Raw genomic sequence first — 9,431 nt, forward strand, 5'->3', positions numbered from 1 at the left:
AGAGGTACCAGAAGAAGCATCAATGTCTGGGTTGAGGGGGACATTGAAGTCTCCCCCCAATAGAACCACACCCTCCCTGAAGGAAGACAGGAGATCACCTATCTTCCTAAAGAAGGAGACCTGGTGTTCATTTGGGGCATAAATATTCGCCAGTGTAAGTGGCTTGGAGGCATATAGGCCCTTAATAAGTATGTATCTGCCCTCGGGATCCACCAGGGAGTCTGATAGTTGAAAAGGTGCGTGCTTAGATATTAATATGGAAGTCCCTTTTGGTCTTTGCAGTAGGGTTCGTGGAGTGAATGGCTATCTGGTAAAGATGGTTAGTGATTTTAGGGATAGAGTACGAATGGAAGTGGGTTTCCTGAAGGAAGACAAATTGGGCCTTCTGTTTGGTAACTTGCAATAGTTTTTCCGGTACATTTAGGCCTTTTATGTTGAGCGACACACACTTCAGCGATAAGGGGTCATGGGACCTCAAGTTTCCCTGCGTAGTGCCAAAGGAGCTGGGGTAAGGGCTATAAAACTAGACTCTCACTTGCCTTGGTTGAAGGAGTGCCTGCCCATAGCGAGGAGGCTGAGCCAGAGGACGAGCTAGCGCACCCGGAGGGTAGGGGATGGGAAAGGAGGGGGATGGGGGAGCAATAGATAGGGGAGTGAAGGGAAAAGGAGGGAGGGGTGGGGTCGAAGGTCTAAGGTATAAGGATAATAGAGAGATGGGAAGGGAAGAGACCCAAAGGATAGAGGCAGGAAGTAGTAGAGAAGAGTTTGTGGGTGTTATAAGGAAAAGAAGCAGAAAGATACCAGAGGTGGAAATGGAAGTACCAGTCCACCTAGGAGATAGTAAGCTGGATGGTCAGCAGACTAAATTATAGAACTGCTGCTGGGGGACAATGAAAATGTCTGGAATCATATGCTGCTGCAATGAGGAGGATCTAGGGAATCGTAGTGTAATGGGGGACAATCAAGAGAAAGAGGGGCACGTTTGAGTGCTGTGAGGCAAACAGTAAACAGTATTAGAATCAAGAGGAGATGTAACATTGCTACCCATCTGCAAGTGTCACACAATTCTAACCAACAAATCTATAGCAAGTAAACTTATTTAAAAGTAACTTATTCCCAAAGGCCCATTAATGGTTAATTCTATTACTCTCACGGAGGGTAGACCATTAAGAATTTAGAGAGAGCACTATTGGGGAGCAAAATGAGGCAGTTATCATGAAAGAAAATATATTCAGATTCCACCACTCCAAGGAGGCCGTCAAAAGTGTGGGTAAGGCTACAAAAGGAGGAGCAGTCCATGCTCAAGAAAGCCTGGACATTACAAATCTGGAACCAAGACTAAAATTCAAAATTAAAATTCAAAGCTAAAAATTAAAAACTAAAGCAGAGAATTGTATTCTCGTAGAGCTAGGTAGATAGTATTCTCCCCCCCGTCAGGTCACCTGGGACCAGGTGACAGATGCACTCTGTAGGAGTCAGAAGTGCACCGCTAAGGTAGTGGACCCTAGGACAGACTACTGCGGATTGAACCCTGGAAGGTTCAGGAAGCAGGTCTACAGGATAACTAACATGGATCTCAGTGGGAGCTAGAGCATAGACAGAGTCTAAAAGCCAGCGGGTGTTCACCAGAGTCTCTAGTGGTGAGGATGGACTGCGCTGCAGTCTGGCTCCTGGTCGCGGCCCCCAGGGTCTCACAGCTCATGCTCAACGTAGACTACAGGAGAAGAGGAAGGAGGCAGCAGGCTGGAATGACAGGGAAGTAAGGGGTAAGGCAAAGGTCAGGGTAACAAGCAGACAGGGAGAGTCGAGAACAGGCCAAAGTCGGTAACAGGAATCAGACGTAGGAAACACAGCAAGCACACACGGAGGCTAACACACAATGGTTGATCAGCACTGCTGGCTTGCAGTGCACAGGTTAATACAGGGTTCCCTGATAGGGCCTGGGGTGGGGCCATGCTTAGAGGAGAGGTTATAAAACCTGTCAGGTGAGAGGCAGCTGGTCTCTAGAGATGAACACATGGAGACAGGTAAGCTGACAGAGAAAACTCTATTGCATAACCATGACACCCCCACTAAGGTCAGTTGCAGGATACACCTAACTAGGATCCAACTTACTAGTGAGAGAGACTTGTGATATACGAGGTGCCCATGGATCGCCAATGTCAACCTTTAGTTGCCCAAGGTATGGACAGATTAGTATCAAATCATATAATAAGGTGTAAGTGCCTCCATGTTCAGAAACTGCTGTCGTAGTGATGGGAAACTCCAATAAGAGGCTTTTTGTAACTTTACTCCTTTTCCCTTCTTTCCCTTCTCCCTGTCAAAAAAAAAAAAAAAAACGGGGGGGGGGGATGGGAGGGAGGAACAAAGCTCCGGTTGGTCACTGATCAGTAATTGGAGGTCTCTGAGAGGGGTTCGAGATTGCATTCTGTATGATGGTAGTATAGCGGGCACAGATTCTTAAGAAGCATATTCCTGCAGTGGTAGTCAGTCCTCAATTTAGGGCGATGAAGGTCTGCTTAGTAACAATAATCACACGTTCCGTTGTATGGATAAGATTCAGAAGCAACCTGTTAGCTCGTATGCAGTCCTGAATCAGTCAATCATCCAGGGCAAGCATCATAACAAAAGCAGGTAGGGGCTCAAAGTCAGTTCAGTTTGGGCCGTAGGGATAAATATAACTAGAGTAAGCAGTTATGTAACAAACATAAGCAGGTATGCACTTACAAGCAGGCAGAATCAAGGTGTCTGAGGAGGACTCATGCTTCCGCACGATCCCCACGAGGAGTTCCAGGGGGTCCCGAGATGTGCTGGTTCAGGTCTCAGCGAGATGCAAGGGCTCCGGGTGAGGGAGGGCCTGATCTCTGTCGTCGCGAGCGATGTTTCTGCGCCTTAGGAGAGGGGTTGTGTGATACTGGATGCCATGGCTCTGTCGGGAAGTGGAAGGCACACCAGTCTGGAAGTTCCGTTAGAGGTAGATCGAGCTGTTTACAAAAGGCTGGCAGGTCTTCTGGAGAACGTAGGAGGGCAGTGCGGCCCCTAGCGGAGGCCAAGAGGCAGAACGGAAATTTCCTGCGGTATTGTATGTTGTGAGATCTTAATTGATCCATAGGGAGCGCAGAGCCCGTCTATTCTGCAGGGTGGTTGGGGAGAGGTCCTATAAAAGCTTAACCTCAGTGCCATTGTGTAGTATGCGGCCTCTTACTCTAGCCTTTCTTAAAATTTCTTCCTTGAGTGGAAAGTTCACTATGCAGCATATCACATCTCTCGGGGGCTCATTGTCACAGGGTGGAGGTCTAAGGGCCCGATGCAGCCTCTCCATCTCAATGGGGGAGTCCGCCGCGCTGTCTAACAGCTCATTAAAGATGGCGCAAATAGTTTGTGGCAGGGAGCCAGCTTCAAGCCCCTCAGGCACTCCTCTGACTCTAATACTGTGTCTACGACCCCGATTGTCGAGGTCTTCGACTTGGCGGTGTAGATCAAATAAGTACGATATTTCAGAGTCATATGTGCGTTGGACCTGCCTTATAGCAGCTGTATGAAGCTGCGTGGTCTGCTCCACATCTGATAGGCGGGTAGCAACCGAATGAATGTCCGTCTTGAGATCTAGTATAGCAGCTGTAAGGGTGCTTGTGATGTTGCTCATAATGTCAGAAACAACTTTCTGTAGGTCAGAAAGACTCACCGCAGGGTTCGAGCGCCTACCTTGCATGTCTCTCTCCTCAGTCTGGGAGTCTGAGCCATTGCTCGGGGAGTAGGGCCCTGAGGCTTGCGAGGCCTGTGTGGTCTTGTGGTTGTCAGAATGGAGGGAGCGAAAGAGCTCAGGAATGTTGCAGCCAAGCTGCGATCCGATCTCCTTAGGTGTCCGGGACGCCGAGGCACTCCTGTTCAACTTGCCCATAGTGAAAAGGTGCGGTGGTTCCCCGAATAGGCAAATTATATTCCTCGGCTTGCAGGAGCTCTTAGCTTAAGCAGCCATCTTAGGACCCAGCCAAACCACGCCCCCCAACAAATAATTTTTGTATGATAGATTAATTATTTTATGCAATGGATTAAATGTATTTCACACGTGTACAGTAAGAGATTAGGTTAATAGCAGTGGGTTCACTATCACCGGATTGTGGAATTATAGATTTGCACTGCTTGCTTCTTTTTTCTTGCCAAAAATGGAGACTTGCATAACTTTGGCTATAGACTTGCGGGGCTCATGTGTAGACTTGCGGGGCTCTTGCTGTAGACTTGCGGGGCTCTTGCTGTAGACTTGCGGGGCTCTTGCTGTAGACTTACCACTGCAAATTTGCTCTTGCTAGAGACTTGTCACGCAAATTTGCTACAAATTGGAAAAGTCTTGTGCTTCAAGTGCTCTGCAAGTGTACAACTTGCCAGGAAAGATGTGCAGCAAGTTCACAAGACTTACAATTCAATACTGCCACAAATGTCTGGCAAGTTATCCTTGCTATCTGGATAATGGCGGTAATCAGCGACTTATAGTATGACTGTGATAGTGTGGTTGGCAATCAGGGACTGGCACTAACTGACACTGGCTGGGAAGGATGCTGATTATAACTGACACTATCTGACTTCATTAGTGACTCTAATACAGTGATCAGTAATAACACTGTACTAATGGCACTGGCTGGGTGACAGGGGTAATCAGCAAAGCAACCAAGGGGTTAACTGTGTACCCAACAAGTGTTGTATGCTTTTACTCATAGATCTGTCTGTCTTTCCTTCCTGATTTCGGCTCTAAACGTTAAGTAAAGTCAGGGAGAAGAACCAGCCAGATCTGTCATGTGTTTTTACCATAAAACAAAAAAAATCTGCGCTAATAGTGAAAAACACAAGAAAAAAAGCTGCTGAACACAATGTCCTGACAACTTACACAAAAGAAACAAAATACAAATAGTGCAGCTCTAAAATGTATCTATAGAACACCATATAGCGGGGGTGTCCAAACTTTTTTCAAAGAGGACCAGATTTCATGATGTGAATGTGTGCAAGGGCCGACCATTTTGCCTGACATACTTTGAACCATTAAAATTTGGTCTAAGTGTGTTCGTCTGAGCACTAATACACTACCCAACAAGAATTCTCTTGCCTTTGTGGCTGTGTGTGGTGAAGAGATGAGGTCAGGCGTGATATATGGCTATACCGTATTTATTGGTGTATAACACGCACCTTCATTTTATGACAGATGTTTCATGGGTCAGTGCCCATCTGCAGCACCACCGTTGCCATGAATGCAGCACCCACATTGCCAGGAATGCAGCACCCACATTGCCAGTAATGCAGCACCCCCATTGCCAGGAATGCAGCACCCACATTGCCAGGAATGCAGCACCCACATTACCAGAAAATGCAGCCCCCACATTGCCAGGAATGCAGCACCTCCATCGCCCTGAATGCAGCACCCTCATTGCCAGGAATGCAGCACCCACGTTGCCAGGAATGCAGCACCCACATTGCCAGGAATGAAGCACCTACATTGCCAGGAATGCAGCACCCACATTGCCAGGAATGCAGCACCCCCATTGCCAGGAATGCAGCACCCCCATTGCCAGGAATGCAGCACCCCCATTGCCATGACTGCAGCACCCACATTGCGGGGAATGCAGCACCCCATTGTCATGAATGCAGCACCCACATTGCCAGGAATGCGGCACCCACATTGCCAGGAATGCAGCACCCTCATTACCAGCAATGCAGCCCCCACATTGCCAGGAATACAGCACCCTCATTGCCAGGAATGCAGACTCACCATTGCCATCAGTGTAGCCTGATTGATTCCCATCTGCAACCTCGGATGGGACAGGAAGGGGGCGGGACGAGCGGCAACGGATTACATACAGCAGAATCTGTTTTCTCGACGGCCTCTTAATTACATAGTCCTGCCTCCTATGATGGACAGAACAGACCTCAAATGGCAGCACAGGAGACAGGACTTCCTATTACAGAGGCCACCGTGCAAATAGGAAATTTACCTGTATGTATGGCACTCGTCCGGCCCCCTCCCTGTTCCCTCCAAGGCAGCCAGCATGTATACCTTTTGTGCCCCCTGGCGCTCGGGGATTCATTGGGGGCCACAAAAGATATACATGTCCAAATCACCAGGCGAGCCATTCAAAACCGGAACTCGGGCCGCGATTGGCCCGCGGGCCGGACTTTGGAAATGCCTGCCATATAGTGAACATATAAATCATGAATTGTGATTCCCCAAAAAACTTTTATATAGTCCCAAAGCTGAGAATATGTCAAGATGGTATATCAGGATAAAGAGTCCCACATGCTGTGATGGTAGCTGAAAGCAGAATAGAGCAGGTGTCACCATCCAAACCTACTGCGCTTACCAGAAATCATGTGACCCCCCTTACTAAGAGTGGTCAGCTCGTGCTTCATTTACAACATCAAGGCCAATGTTTCAGACTGTTGATTCTCCTCCTCTGTCTCCAGGTATAGAGACACCATAGGGAACTGGGCAGGTAAACCTGCCAACACTGCCCTCAATGATCCAGTTTCCCAGCAGGGATCAATCCATATTAGGAGGCATGCAATAAAAGGTAATCCGCATAGTGTGATATTGTATAAAAGGGACCAATTTATTAAAAAGAGTAACACTCACATAAGTAAAAATATCACAAGCATGTAAAATGCCAAACGCTTGTATTCCTTTAGGAAGTAAAATGGCCGACCGTAATTCGTGTGTGTACGGTAGTGTGTGCGCGTGGCTCCTCCTCATGTGTTTCATCACATATGACATCATCAGGGGCATGCACGCACATCATTATCCCGCCTTTATATGAAACAATGGACCTGCTATGATGAAGTTCTAGTCTGAAACGCGTTTGGTAATGAAAAAGGAAAGCGTCGCTGTGTGAAACGCCTCTACCTGTACCTGCCTTATCATCCTGTGGTGTCATTCATGTTTATGGATTTTACAATAAAGAGACTTTCTACTACCTCTGTATGCAGCCATCCATTCCTTCTTGTATCTACTGCATGGCAGCTGAGCCGAGGCTAGTTCATTCCCCAGCTCACCTGTTTTCATCACTCACCTAGAGGGGTATTTTCCTTCCCCACCGGTAAATATATAGATCAGCCTGCTGATGATGGGCACCCTGTTCCCTCTTAAGGATACCAGACACGTTATTAATGTCTTGAAAGATATTCAATGGATATCTGATTACTTGCTTGTTGTCACTTCTCTGTATACAGTGATTTCATATGAATTAGGGTTGGAAGAAGTACAAGATTTTCTGAGTCAGGATATCACTATCTCTGGGATTCAGTGTGAGTTTATATTAGATTTACTCCAATTTTCCATGATTCATAACTACTTTTGGAATCAAGGCTCATATTTTCTTCAAAAGAAGGGTGTGGCCATGGGGGATAAATTTGCCCCAAGTATGGCCAACTTATTCATGACTAAATGGGAGGAGGATGTGGTCCTACATAACCGTAGACCGGAATCGGTAATCTGGAAACGTTTTATCGATAATATCTTTTTTGCCTGGGCAGGGGATGAATACTAATATTTCATGTTTGAATTATCTTAACAGTAATGATAGAGTCTTTAAACTTAGTTAAGAAAGGAGATCCATTTTTGAGATTTAATAATATCTATTGTCGATAATAATATAATAACATCTACCTTTTAAAAAAAAAAAACAGATAGAAACGGGCATATCCCAATGGTCCAAGGACCACAGCTATGGAACGCTCTACCTACTCACATTCGCATGGAACAAAACCATCAGGCCTTCAGAAAAAAACTCAAGATCTACCTCTTCTAAGAAGCTGGACAACAGAGGACGGATCTAGCGCCTTGAGGCGATTCAGTTCGCATTTGCAGTGCTATACAAATCATTCATTCATTCATTCACTTGATTCTTGCCATCATCCCTCCTGGCTATCGGCAGTACCAAAAGAAAAAAATTTACGTATCAGGTGGAATTATACGTATAAACAGAACTAATTGAGAGAATCCCTTATCCTGAAATCTAGGTTTCTTAAAAAGGGCTATGATGAAAATATAATTGATCAGATCATCCAGGAGGTGGTTAGTTGGGATTGGGAGCATCTTGGACAATTTCCTGCCAGAATCATGCCGTTAAGAGCATTATAAGGAAACACTGGCAGGTCCAAAAAAAATGACTGAATCTTTGTCCCTATTTTGCCAGAACGTCCAGCGATCATATTCAGAGGGACTAATAGTTTGAGAAATAGAGTGGTACCCAATGTGGTTGATCCACCATAGAGGCTACAATTTTTCACTGAAATGAGCGGATAATATTTTTGTAGGAAATGTAGGGCATGTCAGATTAATGCACTTAGGGGAAGGAAGGTAACTAATAAATATTAATTTTGCACAAACAGGAAAGTCTTACGATATATGTAACTTCATTTTTTGCGCAAGCAGGAATATTGTATATCTAATAAGGTGTCCTTGTGGTCTGGACTATGTTGGCCGTACCACTTGAGCTTTAAGTGTCAGGTTGGGGGAGCATATTTCTAACATCATCAAAGATTTTTCAGGACACAGTGTGTCCAAACACTATGCCCTAAAGCATAATAAAAGTCCCACAGGTACTATACTTATTGCTCTGGAGAAATACATTCCACGTTGGAGGGGGGAGAATGCTGTTGTTCTTTTTCAGCCTTCCACAGCCTCTCCTCCTCCAAGCAAGTGGGCTGAGGAAGTACAGGATCTTTGAGGATGGGCAAAGGCAAAGCAAGGATCCCTGGGAAGGGGGCTGCATTGAGCTAGTGAAAGCAGAAGGACAGGCACATCAGATACCTCCAGCATCAAAGCAAGACTTGTAGTTATGCTTTATTCTCAAAGGATAGCTAACTCAAGAACAAAAATGTAATACATTTCAGCCTACAGGCCTTAGATGTGGTGGCTGCATTGTTTTTATTTTTTTAACCTAAGGATATGTTCAGAAAATAACTGTTGATCTTGCCAGAAATGTAGAGTCCTTGTCACTTCCTGTATCCTGCATTGAAAAATATCTTCTTTCCTAGCTATAGTCTATGAACTATGCCATGCTCCCATGTAATGTAGAAGAAGAGATACGGACATGTTTGTGATCCATATATGGGGAGCAGTCTAGGGTGACCACATCATGGAGCTATAGTCTACAAACTATGCCATGCTCTCATGTAATGTGGAAGAAGACATATGGACATGTTTGTGGAACATATATGGGGAGCAGCCTAGGGTGACAAGCATGGCTCCCTCCATAAATAAATGGCAATATTGTCTATGAACTATACCATGCTCCCATGTAATGTAGAAGAAGAGATACGTATATGTTTGTGGTCCATATTTGGGGAGCAGCCTAGGGTGACAACCATGGCTCCCTTTATAAATACATGGAGGAGTGATGTAGCCACCCAGGGATAGGAAGTGTGTTATTTTCAGGATTACCATC

The sequence above is a fragment of the Aquarana catesbeiana genome, linkage group LG02, assembly GCF_042186555.1.
Source record: "Aquarana catesbeiana isolate 2022-GZ linkage group LG02, ASM4218655v1, whole genome shotgun sequence".
Taxonomy (NCBI): domain Eukaryota; kingdom Metazoa; phylum Chordata; class Amphibia; order Anura; family Ranidae; genus Aquarana; species Aquarana catesbeiana.